Raw genomic sequence first — 22,486 nt, 5'->3', positions numbered from 1 at the left:
ATTACTTCAGGTATTAATTGAAATTGAATTGACATATTATATTAAGTCATATATTTTAATTAATTCTTGTCTCTAAATAATTCTTATAACTCTTTAATGCAGAATTTTCCATTCAATTTATAATGAAGATGCAAATGAAGTAACCTTTCAATTTCCATGATCATATGTAATTTTTAATATTATTAATAAATAGAAGTGTTCATATGGTCTATTTATTGTGTATTTACAATACAACTACTTCTTTCCGTATTGTCCTCTAAACTGCTAAAATGATTTGGATTAGGCATTTAAAAAAATTCTTTTACCCCTAGTAGCTAATATATGGAACTTTCATCTAAAGAATATAAACATGATAAATTAAATGATAGAGTATTAGAGGCTAGTCCATATTCAAAGATAAGTTATGTACAAATTGCATTTCTCTCACCAACTTTTATCTTTTCACTAAATTAATTTGAACATTTACATAAAATGATTATTTACCATTGACCGAGCAAGGGAATGGTATTTTTGGATTCAAATTCTTTGAATGGTTAAAAGATTGGATTGATAGGGATACCTATATGCTAAAGAAAATATTCAAATATTGTTTTCCTCAAAGTAATAGGTTTCAAATTATTGACTCTATTGCACAAGAACAAATTTATTTGAATTCAGAGAAGCAAAAAGTGGCACATGTAGCTAATAGTGAGATATTTATATGAATAGATATAATTGTTTGAATAATACCTCAATATTTCACAAGAAGATGAAAGTAGGAGAGGAAGGATGTGTTACTTTTTTCCTCTTGTTAAGAGATTTAAGAACTAGTGGGGCTTCCTAGGAATTACCTAATAGGGTTTTAGGTTACAATAATTTTGTTTAGTAGACATTAATGTTTAATTATATCAAAAAACAAGGGGAGAGATAGGGGCCTTTTTTGGACTAATCTCACTTTTAGTTTGTGGATTGACATATGGTCTATAATAATAATAAAATATTTACCAATTTGAGCATTTTATGATGGACCTAAAAAATTCTATGTTGCTCATGTATATATGTTTTATTTTACATATACGTCAATGATACATGAAATGGTCAATTAGTTTCCTCTTAGAAGATGAGTCAAGACCATAAATGATCATTGTAGGAAGAATAATTGGTGAAAATTTTAAATGTAATGTAGAAGGCAAGTAGAGAACCACCATAAAGATCCACTTTCTCTAATTTGATATGTATCATCTCTATTTTATTGTCTAGCTAGTCATACCTCATCCTAGTCCAAACCATTATTAAAACAAGATTTACATGATCATAACAATCAGAAATAGGCTATGGCCCTTAAGTGTGACGCTATTGTAATGGAAAAAGGAAAATCTTTAGTCTCCATGTCTATTTCTTTTAATAATATAATATTTCAGCTCTTGTTTAACCTACCACTTCCTTCATCCCTTTTCTACCCATGTCCTCTATCTTACTACACACCTCTTTTGGAGCAACTATTGAGCCTTGTAGCAATAAATTCCATGTTTTGAGTACCATCTTGAAAGAGCCTCCATTGATCACATCCTTGTCTAAAATCTTACAATTCCTTATGCTTGTGAATATTTTTCAAACACATTGTACACACAATTTGTGTCCAATATGTTTATATCTAGTTACTCAGTCCTCTAAAGGAGAGCTAGGTATTGGTGGTTATTGTTCTCTTTATTATGTTATAATGAGGAATGAGATAGTGAGGTGTGCTTATAAAATACAAGTTAATCTTAATACTAGGATATTGGCATTATTTAAATAACTAAAATTAGGCTAGGGTTTTATTGGGATGAGAGTTTATTTAGGTTTATTTTTTACATTATAAATATTATTGTCATTAATATGAAAGTAAAGAAGTGCTAATTTTTACTATCAAAGGTATAATTTGTATGCCTAAATGTGTAGAGACTAAAGGTCACACTAATCCTATTTGAATACTTAAATAAAATGAACCTTGATCATGTTCGATACAACTAATGCTAATGAATGAAAGTGGTGTTGATGAGGGACCAAATAAGAATTGAGCTATGAAGTGTAGGTAGAAGATTTAGATCAATGGTTACTTTTCCACTGATGTCAAGTATATTGATAATAATGGTTCATGAAAGTTATAAATCATCTGAAGCATTTGGTGTTAAATACAAAATAGATGGTAAATTGAGAAGATGAGATGTAGAAGTGATCAACTAATATGATGCATAAGAAATTTAGTTTGGTTAGGAAGAGAGGAAGGAAGTTGTAAAGTGAAAAGAGAAGGAATCAATGACTTACATTGAGCTAGAAATGGTGGTTGATAAATAAAGAGAAAGAAAGGTTAAGTCAAGTGCAAATAGTGTAACCAAGAAAAGGATACCAAAACAATATTAACTGAGAAAGGATGGTTATTGAGTAAGTAAAATGTTAATTGAGCACTATATTAACTAAGTGATGGAGGTTTTCAATGAAGGAAGAACACTATTCTACAATAAACAAGGACAATTTATGAAAGACCTTGTAAAGGATGACATCAAGAAAAGATCTGGACTATTCTACAAGATTCTAAGATAAGGAAGAATTTAGTTAAGAAGATCAATAGATAATATTGACTAGGTAAAATTAGATGGTGAATATTTGAGACATGTTTTTAGATACAAGAAAATTTCAAGTCCCAAGTGGCAAATGCAACTACCAAGATTCAAAAAATGTTTACCTAGCGATATATTCAATGAACCTAACTTAGTTAATGATTGTATGGATGAGAGGAATTCATGGAAACCATAAGGAATATGATGAAGATGCATCTTTTTTTCTATATAAGGAAGAGACACAAAGTAAAATGCTACTAGTTAGAAGTTGGTTAACTAGGTGGAAAAATTACCTAAGTAGTTGATACCAAGCATATTTCAAGTACAAAATAAAGTAGAGTGAAGAGATGTTGTCATGAACAATCAATAAAGAAAAGATATGAGTAAAATATAAATCTAAACATGTAAATTGAGTTATAATTTTATTAACTAATTTCAATGTTACTTGAGCTAACCATTCTACTAGGAAGTTTATCTAACTTAGTGTTCTTAATGGTTCTATATGTGAATCCTTTTGTAAGGTGACATTCCATTGAATGTTTTTAAGACCTTTAGATAGTTAACTCATTGAATTCTAACAAGGTCTAGATGATATTTGGTAAAAATCCCCTAATAGGGTCAAATCAATGTGCATAAAACCTTTAGTAGGGTTGGCTCTTAACTGAGCTTACTTCAAAAGAGTAAATTATTTTTATGTGACAAATTTTAAGTGGTTTTTAACCTAACCATATTTCTATGTTAAAATAAAGGTGTCAAAATGTTCATGAATGTTTTACTAGTTATTTTATGTTTATAAGTGAAAACTATTATTTGTTGTTGTAATTTAGTTAATTAAAGATAATCCATTTACCAAGTGGAATTATTGATAATTTTAAGTTGTTAAAATTTGGTGAAATAGTTTAAAGGAGTGGTGATAATGGAGTAAACCTTCCCTCACCCCTCCCCCTTCATTTATTTAATCATTTTCATTAGAGTGAGAGTGCTTAGAGGAATAATCTTGAAAGACTTGAACTAAAGATTTGACAATGTATAAGAGAGAAGTACCGAAGTTGAAAAAGGAGAACTTTATTTCATGGAAAAGTAAGATGAGGTTGTATCTATCTAGAGTTGGAGACTATGGGTTATACTACATGGATAGGTAATACACACCACCACCCTTGGACCTATGAAAGTTGTACACATGAGAGAAAAATGAGAAAACAACTCCCTGATGATAGAAATTACTTTTTCCCTGGATGATGTTAGATTTGATGAGCTCAAAGACTATGTTATTGCTAAGGAGATGTCCTAAAAGATAAAAAATGAGATAAATGAAAAAAGGGACAAAAAACATTGAACAAACAAAAACTACAAGGGAAAGGGAAAGAGAAATTATTGATCAAGAAGAAGGTGAGGAAGTTGTTTATAATGCAATGAAAGATGGCCCGAAAGGAGAAAAAGGTATGAAAATGAAAGAGCCATCATTTCTCAAGTTATTATAAAGAATTATTGATAGTGGTTGTTCATATCAGATGACTACTGATATTGAGAAGTTTGACAAATTAGAACATTATGATGGAGGATGTGTAAAATTTGGAAATGATGCCCTATGTCCTATGAAGGAAAAAGCTTCCATTATGTGTAATGGAAATATTAGATGTGACAATTCATATTGGGTGGAAGGACTAAAATAAAATTAGTTGAGTGTGGCACAAGTGAATAAAATATGTCATCGATTGGATTTCCAAAATTGAAAGGTGAAGATCTATGATGATTTTAGAAATCTAATTAGTACTAGAGAACAAATAAGGGGTTACTAATTATATATAGATATTAGTGAGAAAACATTCTTATTTTCAAGGATTGAAGATGTTTTTATGGCACTAAAGGTTATGCCATGTAAATTTTGGTAACATAATCAAGGTTAGTAGAAAGAAAAGACTTAGAGGTTTACTGAACTTAAGAAAACCAAAAAAAGTTATGTGTAAGCAATTTGGTATTAGGAAAATGAATAAATTATGTTTTAGCAATAAGTCATACTCATATAATGGTGTAATAGTTTTGTTCCATACTAATCTTTGCAGTCCTATGAGAGTACATAGTTATTATGGTGGTAGATATTTCATTTTATTTGTGGATGATTTCTTGAGAATGATATCTGTGATTTTTTAAAAAGAAAAGTCTAATGTATTTCAAATATTCAAATCATTTAAGGCAAGATTTTAGGTAGAAATGAAAAATAAATTGAAATGTGTTAAGGTCTGATAGAGGAGCTGAATTTATTTTTGTTGAGTTTACTCTATTTTACAATGAGAATAAAATCAATGGATAAATGTATGCACCAAGGACATGACAATAAAATGACATGGCTAAAGGAATGAGGTTACATAAATATGCTAGAGAGATATATTCAACACTAAAGAATAGTACAAATAAAACAACATATGAACTTTGGTATGGGAATACAACAAATGTTACTTACTTTAAAATATTTAGAAGCAGGTCTTATTTTCTAAAAGATAAAAGAAGTTGAAAATTTGATTCAGAAAGTGATGAAGATATATTGCTAGGATATTCTACTAAGAGAAATGTATATAAATGTTTGAATAAGATTACTAACAAATTGGTAAATGGTGAACATGTGAGAATTGATGAGTTTCTGTATTAGAATGACAAAGAAAGAAAGGAGGAAACTCAAGACTATCAAATATTTGTATATCTTTAGGAAGGAATTCTTGATACCTTACCTAATACAACAAGTAGTAACTAAACATCTACAAACTATAGTGCCTACACTTAATTTGAATTTTTGCTATCATTTTTGAACTCTGTTAGGCCAATTTTATGTTTGATGATTAGTAGTATTGTTTTAAATTTATCAGATATTGTTTCAGATTTAGTTTATTATATGATGAGATTACTTGGTACTCTATATTTCATGAATGCATGATGATTATTACAGTATTTTCAATTATTGATGATGTTTAGTTGGATGGTTTATTATCCTACATGTCTTCTTATGGATACTTACCCCATACTACATGTGTATGGTGTGTGTGTGTTTGTTTTCTTTATGTATGGCATTGTTGATGTGGTTAAGGAAGGGAGTCATAGTCACCTACTAGTCAAGATCTACACAATGCACTACTTCCTACCATTGCCCATTTAGCTTAGAATATTGTGTCTGTACATGCATTGATTTTATGCAGATTGTAGGTACCAAGTATTGACTTCCCTGAATTGCCAGGATGAGCATACCCTATTGCATTAGCTCAATCGTAAGAGAGGGGAGATAAATTCTTAAGTCCAAATTGTAAACATTTAAGTATCTAAGTTGAGTACCCTCTAAATGCATTGAATCACATTAATTTGTGATTATAACCCTTTAGTTTGATTTTGTATGTGTTTTTCTATGATGGGATTTTGTATTGTATTTTATGAGTCTTTGGTGAATTTTCTATTAATTAAGTCTAATTAAAAGATTAAATTAATGATTTGATTTAATAAAAAATTATTATGATATTTAATTATATTTAATTAATTGAGGAATTAATTAAATAAAAAGAATTGAATTTGAAGATAAAAGTTATAAGTATAAATTTAGAACGTGATAATATTTATTTAATTTAATAATAATATATTTTGAGTTCATTTTTAAATAAATGCCAAATAATATTGTTATTTAAGTTAATAAATATTTTATCAATTAAGTTTCAAGAATAAAGCTAAAACTAAAAATATATTAATTTATTAAAGTTTTAAGATCGCATGACGTATGCATGAGATGAGAATATAAGAAATTAATTAAAAAGATAAAATAAGTGAATTTCGTAAAGATATCTTAATTGCATAAAGTGCGCATGAGATTGAAAAATAATCAATTAATTAAAAATAAGTCAAGTGAAAATTAAATAAAGTAATTTAATAATTCATTTGACATGCATGGAAAATAAAAAATAAAAGATTAATTAAAATTAATAAAGAGTTAAAGTCTAGTGTGCATAGAGTTCTCTCGGGTGAACACACAATGAATGCCCCAATTTAAGGAGTGGGCTCTTTATCACACTTAGAGGGTTGATTTTTTAGGGAAAGGACATTGGATGTGAATTTTGGGAGCAAATTTAGAAATGCATTTTGGGAGGGAATTTCGGGGAAAGTTTTAGAGAGAAGTTTTTGGATAGAAGCAAATTCTCTCACAATTTTTAGGTGGTTGCATATTAGCATCAGACTCTGGTAGGGTCCTGTGTTTTGATCACTAAATGAATTATGTAATTCAATATATTTTGTCTACTTCTTGATTGTAGAAATTAGTTTTCTCAAATGTTTTTGTATAAATCTTGCCACCTTTTGTTCTAAATCTTTTGCTATTCGATTTCATCAATAAATCTGGATTGAAAAACTATTTAGAAAACATCGTTCTACAATTTACAGAAACTACTTTTAAGTTAGGGAGGGTTTGAACGAAATATAAATTTTATATTTCTAATTTTTTGGCTTTCTAGAAAATGAATAGAAAAGGCTTTTGGGTTAAATGAAAAAATTTTAACTGGAAAATTTGACAAGTTGGTTATACTTCATCTATCAGATTTGGGTTGGAATTTTTATAAAAGAAAATTTATAAAAATAAAAATAATGTTTGGTAAGTTGTTTATTTATTATTATTTTTTAATATAATTTAAATTTAAGTTTATTAAAAAAATTGATTTAATTAAAATTTAATTTAGTTTAGGTATAATTTAATTAAAAGTTTAATATAAATATAAATTATTATTATTTAATAATTTTAAAACTATAATATGAATATTATTAAATTAATTAACAATTAATGAATATAGATAAATGAAGAGTTTTATTAATTTAATATTAATGTTTTTAAATATAGTAATTTTTAATTAATAAAATTATTGATAATTTTTTTAATTATTAATAACTGATAATTGTTGAGATATTAATATAAGCATTTAGTTTGATATTCATGAATTAAATTAATTAAAAATTAGTTTCATTAAATTTAATTGATGATGAATAAAGTTAAATGAAAAATTATAAATTTATTATTTAGATTTTAATCACTTACTTATCTTAATAAGTTAAATAAATAACTTGCCTCTAGATCCTTTTAGGAAATATATCTAAATCAAATAGGGGTAAGATTGTGAATTATTTAAAAACAAGAATGGGTTAATTCGTAAGGGTGAATTATGAAACATATTTACTTGAAACATACGTTAAACTAGGAACTGGAACCTTACATTTAACTCAACTATATGCTTTCAAATCAAACCAAACTATGAGGTTATGATGTTTTCCATGTACTATTTATGTTTTGGGGTTTTTGGGTTTTGTCCTAGTGTTGACAAGTCTTAGGATGTTACTACAGGCTTGGGAGTTATGTGAATGTGATGTTATGATATTTTGACTCGACCTAATTATTTTAACCCAACCATGGTAATGTGATGGTATGCTCTATGATATGTTTGTATTTAATGATTTCCTTCTAGTGTATTTGTGTGACACTGAGGTGTAGGTATATGAGATACTTGACATAACCATTTTTGAGTCCTCGATCAGTTATACTTGAGTTGCTTTCCAATCACCTTGATGGGACTGAAGTGTTTGCTTTGATCTTGATGATGTCATGTTGTGACATGTTTGACTTAACCATTTTGGGTCATTGATCAGTATTATTGTGATACTTTACAGTTACTTGTAGAGAACTGATTTGATTATTATGGATTATATTTTTATGCTTTTCAATTACTTGTATAGGGCTAAGGTGATTTTTATATGATTCTTTAATTTGTGCTTTTATTGAGCCTAGGGTAGGTTATCTACTTGTAGTGTTGGGAAGTGGCTTGCAATGGGGGCCGAGGACTGTAAGTGGTCTTGGTGGTAACCCACTATAAGTTCTTTAATAAGTGAAAACATTATACTAAATGGGAGCAAAATGAATCTAATAAGAGTCTTGTATGTTCTCATCCATGCCTTGAGTGCTAGTACAGACTAGGATGGGAGTAGAGAGAACGCTTGGTTGCAACCTTGCATTCCATAGTATGCCTTGTTAGTATGAGAGGATACTAGTGGCTATAGTGGAATCACTAGGGACTTAGGAGTCCTAAGGGACTTCTTGAGTAACTCTAAGTGTGATTCATGTGACGACACTTACTCACTTACATAGTAGGTTTCCTATGTGTCTTGTGTGCCTCTCTGAATTAGATTTCGATTGATTTTAGAGCATTTGAGTTAGATTGCTTTTAATATTTCTTGGACTTAGAGAGTACTTGTGTTATGTGATTTGATATCCCTTTTGGGACTTGATACTATCTCCTCAGTGTGGTGGGAGTGGGCCATTTAAGTTCCATGCAGTTGGGTGGCAGTGCTTTTTACTCCTACCATTGAGATCCGTCCATAGTCACTATGGTTGGAGCTTCTAGGGATGCTTGTTTATCACATTTAGATGATGTTATTTAGTGACAGATTTCCTTATATTGATGATTAGCATGTGATAGGTGATGTTATCTACTTTGTAGGATCATCTTATGCTTTATTCTAGCATGTTAGATTTCCTTATGCTTAGGTTGTAGCATGTTTAGTAGTGACGTCCCTATTATGATAGTATTGATGTTCTAATCAGTGGCTTGGGATGTTACGCATGGGGGATGGCTAGGGCCCACGAGGTCTTATGATGCTATTGACAGTTGGGAGGAACCACGTAGTTAGTTAGTTGTGTTTTATGATGGATAGATGTACAATGTATGGTGGATAGTTTCATTTATTTTATTGTACTTGTATCATGGATCCAAGAAGGTTGATGTATTTCTATTTATACATATGTATATTCTTTTAGCCTTTCATGCCCTCTGACATGTACAGTGGATGATTGAGCATTATGAATTTCATTTGCCAGGAGGCATTCAAAAAAAATGTATACTATTCAAATGGACATTGGACTTTTTACCTTTTCTTTCATGTGGATGTGGTAGTTGTTAGAATTAGTATTAACTAAAACTAAATGTGACTCAACATCATGTGATCCTTAAAGAATGTAATCTATTATGTATGCTTATAGTTGATTGTATGTTATGGCTTCTGCTACTTTATGTTTGATGTGTATGATCTATCTTTTCTTGTCTTTTAAAGAAAAATGTTTGGAAAACTTAGTAAAACTTTAGTTTAATTCTTTTGGATCCATTAGTGGGGCATTACATCTAGTATTGGAACCTAAGTTTCTACATTGGGAGCTCTAGGTATATTGGAATGCCACTAGTGCTAACTACTTGAACAAAAATAAAAACTTTAAACTATTATGTGTACCCATATAAAACTGGGAACTTGATCTAGTTGAACTTAAATAAAACTTAAACTTTTAGTTGTATATTTTACATACTTCAACATTTAGACTTAAAAACTAAAAATTATACTTAAACCTAAATTTAGGCAAAACTGAAAATTGTAACTTATTTTGTTTCCAAAAGATGTATCTTTTATATATGCTTTAAGGTAGTATGCCCTTGTTTGTTTTTGTAAGCATTATGTTGCTCTTGTTTAGAATGTTTAGGGGATCTACTTTGGTATTTGTTAATGGAATGAATTTTGAATCAATATGATATTTGGTTTACTATTAAACCAGAATCATATTGCTCTAAATAACTAAAAATAGTATGTTTTATGGTTACCATAGTACATTGTTATCTCAAATTTTATTGTTGTAGTGTTCTCAGTAGAGTCGTATCCTCCTAGAGGGGGGAAGGGTTCAATGGGATCCGCAAGGTGAGTTCTTTAGTTTTTACTATTCTTGTAGGCTTCAAGGAGTAAGCCTAAGTCTAGGGGGGGTGGATGTAGTGCCTACCCCTAGTTTGCATTTTTGCTATCATTATTTAACTCTTTTAGGCTAGTTTTATGTTTAATGATTAGTAGTATTATTTTGAGTTTATCGGATATTGTTTCAGATTTATTTTATTATATGATGATATTACTTGGTACTCTATATTTCATATATGCATGATGATTATTATAGTATTTTCAGTTACTGATGATGTTTATTTAGATGGTTTATGATCCTATGGGTCCTCTTATGGATACTTACCCAATATTGCATGTGTATGGTGTACATGTTTGTTTTCTTTATGTATGGCATTTAAGATGTGGTTAAGGAAGGGAGTCGTAGTCACCTACTAGTCAGGATCTACACAATGCACCACTTCTTGCCATGCCTATTTAGTTTAGAATATTGTGTCTGTACATGCGTGGATTTTATACAAGTTGCAAGTACTAGGTATCAACTTTCCTAAATAGCTAGGATGAGTATACCCTATCGCATTATCTCAATGGTAAGAGAGGGGAGATAAATTCTTAAGTCCAAATCCTAAACCTTTAAGCCATTTGTCATTTGTCCTAATTGAAAATTATGAGAAGTATCTAAGTTGAGTATCCTTCAAATGCATCGAATGATGTTAATTCATGATTATAACCCTTTAGTTTGATTTTGTATGTGTTTTACTATGATGGGTTTTCATATTTTATTTTATTAGTTTTTGGTGAAATTTTAATTAATTAAGTCTACTTAAAAGAATAAATTAATGATTTAATTTAATGAAAAATTATTATGATTTTTTTAATATTTAATTATATTTAATTAATTGAGAAATTAATTAAATAAAAAGAATTAAATTTGAAGATAAAAGTTATAAGTATAAATTTAGAACATGGTAATATTTATTTAATTTAATAATAATATATTTAGAGTTTGTTTTTAAATAAATGCTAAATAATATTGTTATTTAAGTTAATAAATATTTTATCAATTAAGTTTTGAAAATAAATTTAAAAGTGAAAATATATTAATTTATTAAAGTTTTAAGATTGCATGATGTATGCATGAGATGAGAATATAAGAAATTAATTAAAAAGATAAAATAAGTGAATTTAATAAAGATATTTTAATTGCATAAAATGTGCATGAGATTGAAAATTAATAAATTAATGAGAAAGAAGTAAAGTGAAAATTAAATAAAGTAATTTAATAAATCGTTTGATGTGCATGGAAAAGAAAAAGTAAATTATTAATAAAAGTTAATAAAGAGTTAAAGTTTGGTGAGCATGAAATTCTCCCAAGTGAATGCACAATCAGTGCCTCGATTTAAGGAGAGAGCTCTTTATCACAATTAGAGGGTTCATGTTTGAGGGAGAGGATTTTGGAGGCGAATTTTGGGAGCAAATTTGGAAGGGAATTTCGAGGAAAGTTTCAGAGAGAATTTTTTGGATAGAAGCAAATTCTCTCACAATTTTTGAGTGGTTGCATGTTAGCATCAGACTCAGGTAGGATCTTGTGTTTTGCTGACTAAATGAATTATGTAATTCAATATATTCTGTCTACTTCATGCTTGTAGAAATTTATTTTCTCAAACTTCATTGTATGAATGTTGCCATCTTTCGTTCTGAATCTTTTGCTATTTGATTTCATATTCGAATCCAAATTGAAAAACTATTTACAAAACCTCATTCTACAATTTAAATAAATTAGTTTTAAATTGGGGAGGGTTTGAATGAAATAGAAATTTTATATTGCTAATTTGTGGGCTTTCCAAAAATTGAATAGGAAAGGCTTTTGGGTTAAATGCAAAAATTTTAATTAGAATATTTGACCAGTTGGTCATACTTTGTCTATTAGATTTGGGTTGGAATTTTTATTTTAAAAAATTATAAAAATCAAAATAATGTTTGGTATTAATTTTATAAATTTTAATAAAATTTAAATTTAGAAAAAATTATATATATAATGTAGAACTTTATTTATATTTTAAAAAATGTTTTAATTTTATTTAAAATATATATAAATTTGGTTGGGCGAGGACCACCACCCCCCCACCTTTCTTTCTCCTTTTTTAATTTAAAATGTTGGTGGCCTAAAAAATGTCCGTGCGACTGGTAGTAAGCTACCACGATAGACCTACTACCATGGATAGTAGAGTTGCAACGGTAGCAGAGCTATCATGGGTAGCTATGATTTTAAATTGCATGTCATGCTTTGGTAAGTTGTTTATTTATTATTATTCTTTTAATATATATTTAATATAATTTAAGTTTAAGTTTATTAAAAAAATTAATTTAATTAAAATTTAATTTAGTTAAAGTATAATTTAATTAAAATTTTAATATAAGTTTAAATTATTATTATTTAATAATTTTAAAAGTATAATATGAATATTATTAACTTAATTAACAATTAATGAATACAGATAAATAAAGAGTTTTATTAATTTAATATTAGTGTTTTTAAATATAGTTAATTTTTAATTAATAAAATTATTGATAATTGTTGAGATATTAATATAAGCATTTAGTTTGATATTCATTAATTAAATTAATTTAAAATTAGTTTAATTAAATTTAGTTGATGATTAATAAAGTTAAATGAAAAATTGTAGATAAGTAAGTGATTCCAATATAATTACTAGAACCTTACATTTAACTCAACTATATGCTTTCAAATCAAACCAAACTATGAGGTTATGATGTTTTCTATGTACTATTTATGTTTTGGGACTTTTGGGTTTTGTCCTAGCATTGACCAGTCATGGAATGTTGCTAGACACTTGGGAGTTATGTGAATGTGGTGCTATGATATAATTATTTTAACCCAACCATGGTAATGTGATGGTAATGATATAAGTAATTTGATTTAATGATTGCTTTCCAATGTATTTGTGTGACACTGAGGTGTAGGTATATGAGATACTTGACTTAACCATTTTTGAGTCCTTGATCAGTTATACGTGGGTTGCTTTCGAGTCGCCTTGATGGGACTAAAGTGTTTGCTTTGATCTTGATGATGTCATGTTGTAACATGTTTGACTTAACCATTTTGGGTCACTGATCGGTATTATTGTGATACTTTCCAGTTGCTCGTAGAGAACTAATGAGATTTTTGTGAATTATCTTTTGATGCTTTTTAGTCGCTTGTGTAGGGCTAAGGTGATTTTTATATGATTGTTTGATTTGTTCATTTATTGAGCCTAGGGTAGGTTATCTACTTATAGTGTTGGGAAGTGGCATACAATGGGGGCTAGGGACCCTAAGTGGTCCTGGGGGTAACCCATTGTAAGTTGTTTAATAAGTGAAAACATTACACTAAATGAGAGTAAAATGAACCTAATAAGAGTCTTGTATGTTCTCGCCCATGCCTTGAGTGCTAGTACAGACTAGGATGGGAATAACGAGAATGCTTGGTTGGGACCTTGCATTTCATAGTATGCGTTGTTAGTATGAGAGGATACTAGTGGCTGCAGTGGGATCAATAGGGACCTAGGAGTCCTAAGGGACTACTTGGGTAACTCCACACATGATTCATGTGATGACACTTTCGTGCTTACATAGTAGGTTTTCTACATGTCTTGTGTGCCTCTGGGAATTAGATGCCGATCTATTTTAGAACCTTTGAGTTAGATTGCTTTTAGGATTTCCTAGACTTAGAGAGTACTTGTGTTATGTGATTTGATATCCTATTTGGGACTTTAGACTATAACCTCAGCATGGTGGGAGTGGGCCATTTAGGTTCCACGTAGTTGGGTGGTAGTGCTTTTTATCCTCACCATTGAGATCCATCTGTAGTCGCCGTGGCTAGAGCTTCTTGGGATGCTTTATTATCATGTTTAGATGATGTTATTTACTGACGCATTTCCTTATATTGAAGATTAGCATGTGATAGTTGATGTTATCTACTTTGTAGGATCATCTTATGCTTTATTCTAGCATGTTAGATTTCGTTATGGTTAGTTTGTAGCATGTCTAGTAGTGATGTCCCTATTACAATAGTATCGACAATTTGATCGGTGGCTTGGGATGTTACATGTAGGAGATGGCTAGGCCCATGATGGTCTTATGATGCTATTGATAGTTGGGAGGAGCCGCATACTTAGTTGTGTTTTATGATGAATAGCTTTATTTTATGATGGATGGATGTATCATGTATGGTGTATGGTTTCATTTATTTTATTGTACTTGTATCATGGGTCCGAGGAGGATGATGTATTTCTATTTATACATATGTATATTCTTTTAGCCTTTCATGCCCTGTGACATGTGTGGTGGATGATTGAGCATTTGAAACGTCATTTGCCTAAATGGACATTGGAATTTTTAATTATTCTTTCATGTGAATGTGGTAGTTGTTAGACTTAGTATTAACTAAATATAAATGTGACTCAACGTCATGGGATCCTTAAGGAATGTAATCTGTTAAGTATGCTTATAGTTGATTGTATGTTATATCTTCCGCTACTTTATGTTTGATTTGTATGATCTATCTTTTCTTATCTTTTAAAGAAAAATGTTTGATAAACTTAGTAAACCATTAGGTTAATTCTTTTGGATCCCTTGGCAGGGTGTTACACAAACTACAATTGAGAAACCAATTGAGCCCCCACCTAGTCCAGAAAATGTTGAACAACAAAGAACTAAGTATGTATTAGCGAAGCATGTTAGAAGGTATCATTCACCAAACTAGATAATTAGAGACAAGAATTTTGGAATCATGAAAAAAACTAAGTTGAGAGACAATATATGTTTGATTTATAAATTTGGGCCTAAATCAGTAAAAATATGCAATGGAAAATGAAGATTGAGTTAACACAATGATTGAAGATATAAATGAAATTAGGAAGAAAAAAATTTGATTATTAATACCAATACCCAAGGACAAGATTATTATGGGCACAAAGTTGATTTTAAGAAACAAGATGAATTAAAATAGAGAAGTCACAACCAAATAATAATGCTAATATGTAAAGGATATGCACACGAAGAAGGAATTGACTATGGTGACACTTTTTCTCCTATTTTAAGATTAGGTGCAATAATTTTACTTGAATATGCCTCTGACAAAGATTTCAAGGTTTATGAAATGGATGTAAAGTCTACATTTCTAAATGAAATTTTGCAAGAAGAAGTCTACATTGAACAATTAGAAGGATTTATGTACCAAAAGAAGGAAAAAATGGTATGAAAACTTTACAATGTATTATATACATTTAAGTAAACAACCCAAGCATGGTAAGAACTATTTTATTCATATTTTATGATAATTGGTTTTTAAATAACTAGTGAGGACAATAATCTTTACCTAAAAAGTCAAGCTAGAGATAAGATCTTAATTGCTGAAATATTTATTATTGATATTATACTTGAAGTACATGAACTAACATGTAGAAAATTTGTTTAAAAAATAAGAAAAAAGGGTTTGAGATGTCAATGATTGGAGAGATTAAAATTTTTATTGGATTGCAACTTCTGCAAGTGCTTCAAGGATATATTTAAAAAAATGTCATGGAAGATTCTAGACCAATTAGTAAACTAATGATCACATGTTGTAAAGTATCAAAAGAAGATGATACTACCAAGGTAAATGATACATTGTATAGATCTATGATGGGATAGCTACAATGTGTTTTTCATATTAGATCAGATATTGCTCAAGTTGTAGGTATAGTGACAAGATTTTCCTATAATCCTAGGGAAACACATATGACTACTATGAAGAGAAGCTTTAGATATTTGAAAGGGATAGAGTTCTATGGTTCATGGTACAAGAAGGAATGAGATTTCAGGCTTAGAGTCTATACTAATGCTAATTAGATAGAGAATGTGGATGATGTAAAAGGTACAAGTGGTGGATCTCCATTTTTAGGAGAAAGGTTGGTTACATGGTAAGCATGAAGGAAAGTTGTAATTCATAATCTAGTGCCAAGGTAGAGTGTAATTTTGTTGTAATAAATTTATATAATATTGTATGGATCAAATAATTAGTAGAAGGTATGCAAGAGGAAGTGATTGGTCATCTAAATCTATAATGATGATACAATTACTATAAACATTTCAAAGAATTTAAAGACATATACAAAAATATAGCATATATCTATCAAGTATAACTATTGGTGTATGTGAAGTCAAAGAAAAAAATTGCATATACATAAATACTAGGTCATTACCTAAGGATACCTTTGAATATCTAAGGGGTAAACTATGGGTCATTCCCTATCTAATGCCCACTAGAAGAAGATGCACAGTCGCATCAATTCTAACTTTATAAGAACATGTATTTGTGAGTAGATGTAAAAGTTTACTCTTTAGGATTTTCCTAAAGTTTTGAATAATGTGAAAGATACAAGGAAATAGAAACAATTATTACATTCAAGGTATATGATATAACTCCATAGAAATTTTGTTTAATTTTGTGAGATACATTTCGAATTGTTGCCAAAGGGGGAAATGAGCATCCTAGAGGGGGAGAATATGTTGTGATAAAGAAAGGAAGAGAACTTGAAAAATGGTGCATAAGGGAGATATGTAAAGTAAAATGGAGAGAATAAAGAAAGCGGGAGAAATATACTTATGAAGAAAATGAAGAAAAGAGATAGATGAACAGAGATATGATGAAGTGTTTCCATCACGCAAGAGAAGAGTAATCAAAGGAGGAGACTTCACAATGAATATAATATTGAGATTTATTACTGAAGTTTGGTATTGGATGAAATATTTTATAATATGTTCCCATCAATGCCATAGGGTGATATTGTTGGACATGTTAGCCCCAATTTATAATGTAATAGGTAATGCTATGAATGTATGTAAAAGAGTAATACCATTTGTTCTGTTGTCATTGATGTGAAAGTCTTAGTTTTATAGATATTATGAAAAATCAGTAGAGTGCTATATCATTTGATTGCTCAAGAGGATTTGAAGAAATTATGTTGAATCTGTAGTTGATAAGTATGGTATACAATGGACATTTGAATGAGTTGGATAGTGATAATATAATGTTCTCTTGATTATTTTACAATCATATAATATTTTAATATAATTAGCTATACACAATTAACCAAGTGACAAGGTTGGACAAGGTAGACAGTATTTGCTGAGTTACTATAGTCTTAACCAAGTAGTTGACAAAGTTGAGTTGGAAGTTCACTATTGTTGGAAATATAGATGAAGTAACTGAGAGGGGAGGGGTGAATTAGTTACCACAAAATTCAATTCCAAAAAAAAATCCCTTAGATGTCTTTACTTATTGTTGATACTCAGTAAATAGTGCAGGAATACTATAACTCAATAGATTAACTATTACTGATTATCTAGCATTCATAGTCATTAATATGCTTGCAAAGATTAAAATAAATGAACACAAGAGAAACTAGATTTAATGTGAAAATCCAATATGGGAAAAACCACAAAGTAACTAGTCACCAATTTTCACTCTTCCGAAGTGAGCCCTGTTAGGAGCCAACCCTATTAAAAGTTACAAAACACACTGTTAGGTGTGACCTTGTTAGAGGATTTAAACACCTTGTTAGTAGTGGCCTAGTTAGAGGTCTTGAGAATAATTGAACTGAACTGTCACCTTGTTAGATGATTTACAAAATGGCTGTTAAACCAAATCTGTTAAGATATTCTAGATTCACTATTACAATGATTAGAAAGCAACAATGAGGTGACCTGAATGATATGAAACTTATCTTTTTCTAATTACAGATCTCTTTTCTACTTTACAAGATCCATATTGATCGAATACAACTTTTCAGCTCCTCCAAGATATCTAATCCTTCATCAAAATTTGATTAATATTTTCTTATTTCATCCTCATCCATATATTCACTCACAGACCAATTCACAACTTGAACATATATATATATACCTTTCAGATTATCAAGTCAGCTTAAATATAGGTTACAATAATTAAAAAATCATTACATTAGTCGGTCGCATGAAAGAATTAAACTTAATATCAAAATGGTAAAATCCTTTGCTGGCCAACCCAGCTTAGTAACCACTGCTCCAGAATGATTTTCTAGTGTTAACCAAGTGAAGCTCGGTAAACACTACAAACCTTGCAAAAATCCTTTGGAGACTGAGTGAGCTCGGTTAGCACTGACCTTCCTTTGCTGACCATGTGAGCTCGGTATGCATTAACTTTCCTTTGTGAACCTTGTGAGCTTGGTAGATATTAACTTTCCTTTGTTAACCTTGGGAGCTCGGTAGACATTAAATTTCCTTTGTTAACCATGGAAGCTCAGTAGACATTAATTTTCCTTTGTTAACCTTGGGAGCTTGGTAGACATTAACTTTCTTTTGTTAACCTTGGGAGCTCAGTAGACATTAACTTTCCTTTGTTAACCTTGGGAGCTCAGTAGCCATTAACTTTCCCTTGTTAACCTTGGAAGCTCATTAGACATTAATTTTCATTTGTTAACCTTGGGAGCTCGGTAAACATTAACTTTTCTTTGTTATGTTCAAGAATGTTTGGTAGACACTATAAATTGCTTTGTAGATCATCTAAGCTCGATAGATTCTATCTGATGACTAATATGACATTTGCGTAGCATCAAAGACAATACACAATTAATAATTGTATCTAACAACTATTACCCAAGAATATCTAATATAACAAAGTTCTATATTACCCGAGTGAAATGATATGTTCACCGAGTAATAGTTGGAATAAAAAAAGTGTAAGGATACAATCTTAGGATAACATTTTTAATAAAATATAGAATGTTTGCGATGTTCAAAGGTGTGAGTAAAAGCTTGTTTCAAAATTAATGAATGGGAATGTTCAATGAAGATCTGATGATTGAGATTGAAGAAGGATAAGAATGGGAAAAAAGGTTTTTGAAAGTTTTATTTTCTATGTGGTGAAATACATTGAATCAAAGATCAATGATTATGATTAGCTAAGAATAAATGGAAGAATCTAGAAGAAAATAGATGACTATTTAAGGAGATGTTCAAAAAAAAATTTGGTTGTTGTTTGTTTTTTATTTTATTATTAAAGTGATGATTATGAAAATTTATTCAAGCTAGAAAGAGGATAGTTGAGCCAAGTGAACCAAAATGAGTTGAAAAGAAAAGAGAGAATGAATGAATCAACTAGTCAAGAGAACCAATTAAAGAGATCAAAGTGAGAGATCCGAACAAGAAAGATAGTACTATACCTAAACAAATCAATTTATACTATTACTTTCTAATAATTATACTAAAAAATATTATAAACTAAGTGGAACAAATTTTTTTGTGAAATCCTACATGGTAACATTTACTAGTGGTGTCTGCAAGTCCTCTACAAAATGCCACTCTCTAGACAGGATCAAGGAGTAATAAGGTTTAGATAATCTTTTGGTTGAAATTATCTAACAAGTTCACTTTAAGAAGATGTTTTTAACCTCTAAAAATGTTGTCTCTTAGACAATCACTTTTGAAGAGTGTAAATATTTGGGTTGTTAGTTATGGGTAGTTTTTCCCTTCATAGGATTTCGACGTTAAAAAATTGGTTGAAAAAGTTTTGTAATTGTTATGTTGCAAGTTAATTTACATTTTATTTTTGTTTTAATGTATCTAGATAAAAAAAAACGTTAAGTTTGGTAATAAATAAGCTTTATTAGTATCAATCAGCTAAAATAGAACAATGAATGAACAATTTTGAGTAAAGTGATTAGATGAGCTAACTGTGAAGTTGAAAGAGTACACAAAGTGATTGATTATGATGTATATGAATAATGTTTAGTACTAATTTTTTTGAAGGGACTATAAGATAATTAAACATAATTGGTTCATCCCCTTTCTCAATTATCTAACAATTGGATCAAAGCATAGTGCTTGGAGGAAGAAGTTTAAAGGAACTTAAGATAAAGATCACAACATGTATAAGAGAGAAGTACGGAGATTGGTCAAAGAGAACTTCTCATTCTAGAAAGAAGAATTGAAGTATTTGAAATTATAGTATAATTCCACACATTGGTTGGAACATGAATATGATACCCCTTCTGGTCCCCTAACTATGGAGAAAATGAATGATAAGTGGAGTCACAATAGCTTGATGTTTGAGATTGCTTTTGCATTCAATGATGTTGAGTTTGATGATATGAAGGATTTCACTACTACCAAACTGATGTGGGCTAAGTTAACACTTTGACATGGAGGAAATGATAATGCAAGGATTTTTAAAGCTGAAATTCTTAGAGGAAAGTATGATGAGATGATAGTGAATAAAGGTGAGAATGCTACATTAATTGTAAACCAAATCAAAGAAATTGTGAGCATAGTCAAAGTTGCTAGAGGAGCTATGAGTGACTCTAAAATTGTGATTAAATTTCTTAGGACTCTTTGACCTATTTATGCTATCAAATTTTCTACAATTGAAGAAGTGAGAGCTATTCTTGGTAATGTATGGACACTTGATAGTTGAGTTGGTTGGTTAACTACATTTGAATTGAGAAATTATAACAATGACCTTACAATTGGAAAATTTTATTTCAATTGTTTGCTAAGCATTTGAATTTAAAAGTAACAAAAGAAAAGTTAAAAATAAAGTGAATCTGAATTTGAGGATGATCTAGATCAACTTGAAGCATTTTTTGCAAGAAAGTTGTCAAGAGGTAAAGGTAAATATAAAGGAAAACTACCTTTGATTTGTTTCAAATGTAATGAGATTATTCATTTTGTTGTTAAATATTCTAATAGAAGTGAAAGTGACAAAATTGAAAAGAAATATTTCAAGTACACAAGGAATAGAGATCACAAAGAGAAATGGATGAAATCATGCTATATTTATGAAGAAGAACACATAGAGTCTAGTATGGATGAAGATAAGGAAGTAGTTGAGATGGTATATGTTTCAATCAAGGAAGATGTTAATGGAGAAAGGTATGAAAGTGATATTTCATATGTTAGAAAGAATGAATCATGGATTATAGATAGCGGATTCTCATATCACATGATTGGTGATCTAAGAAAGTTTGATAAATTTGAAGAAATTGGTGATGGTGGAAATGTTAAGCTAGGCGATGATGTTGCATGTCTGGTGAGAGATAAAGGATCACTAATGTTGAATGAAAAGATCAAATGCGATGATACATAGTAGTTAAACAGGCTAAAGTATAATATTTTGAATGTATCTTAGTTGAATAATTGAATTAGAAGCTAGAGTTGAAGAAAGAAACTAGAAATCTTTTATATGTTCAAGATTTGATAGAGGAAGTGAGTTTATGTCTATTGAATTTATTAATTTTTGTGTTGAGAATAGTATTAAGAGAGGGTTATATGTACAAAGGAGGCTACAAAAAAATGGGATTGATGATAAGAGAAATAAGTCAATTCTGGATTATACAACAATATCGATGATTGAAAAAGAGGTATCTTAGAAATTTTGGAGACAATAAATTAGTACTATTATTTACACCAAACAAAATTAATTTGAAGATAGGAAAAAACAAGAAACCCTATGAACTTTGGTAAGTTCATACACTAAATGTAAGTTATTTCAAAATATTTGGATGTAGGTGTTATATTCACAAGGATACGAGGAATGGTAAATTTAATTTTAAATGAGATGAAGGTATATTCCTTGGTTATTCATCTAAGAGAAAATCATATAAATGTCTAAATAAAGATATTAACAAGAAGATTGAAAGTGAAAATGCAATGTTTTTTGACTTTGTAGAGAAGAATGATGTGGAAATAAATAAGAAATTTGAATATTACAAGAAGTTTGTGTATATGTATGGAGAGTCACCTAAAACACTTCTCAAGTTACAACAAACATCCACTGAGCACTAGACATTGTCACCCAAGTTACAAAATTCTTTACTCAAGCATCAAATACAACTAAACTTAAAGAAAGAAGTTCAACCCCTATCAAGTGGGGAAACCAATTAAAATTTGGGAATTAAACCTATATTAGCAAAAGACATGAGAAAGAATTATTCCCCAGAATAAATTATTGGTGACAAAAATGTTGGAGTATAGACAAGAAGTAAGTTAAGATATAGTACTCTGATTTCTTATTTTGACACAAGAACAATTAAGGATGCACTTGATAATTAGTATTGGATAAATCCTAGGAATGTGGAGATTGTTTAGATTGAGAAGAATAATACCTA

The sequence above is a fragment of the Cupressus sempervirens genome, chromosome 4 (genome assembly GCF_028749045.1).
Source record: "Cupressus sempervirens isolate cs-2001-9-10 chromosome 4, ASM2874904v1, whole genome shotgun sequence".
NCBI classification, from domain to species: Eukaryota; Viridiplantae; Streptophyta; class Pinopsida; order Cupressales; family Cupressaceae; genus Cupressus; species Cupressus sempervirens.
This window is presented reverse-complemented; position numbering follows the sequence as displayed.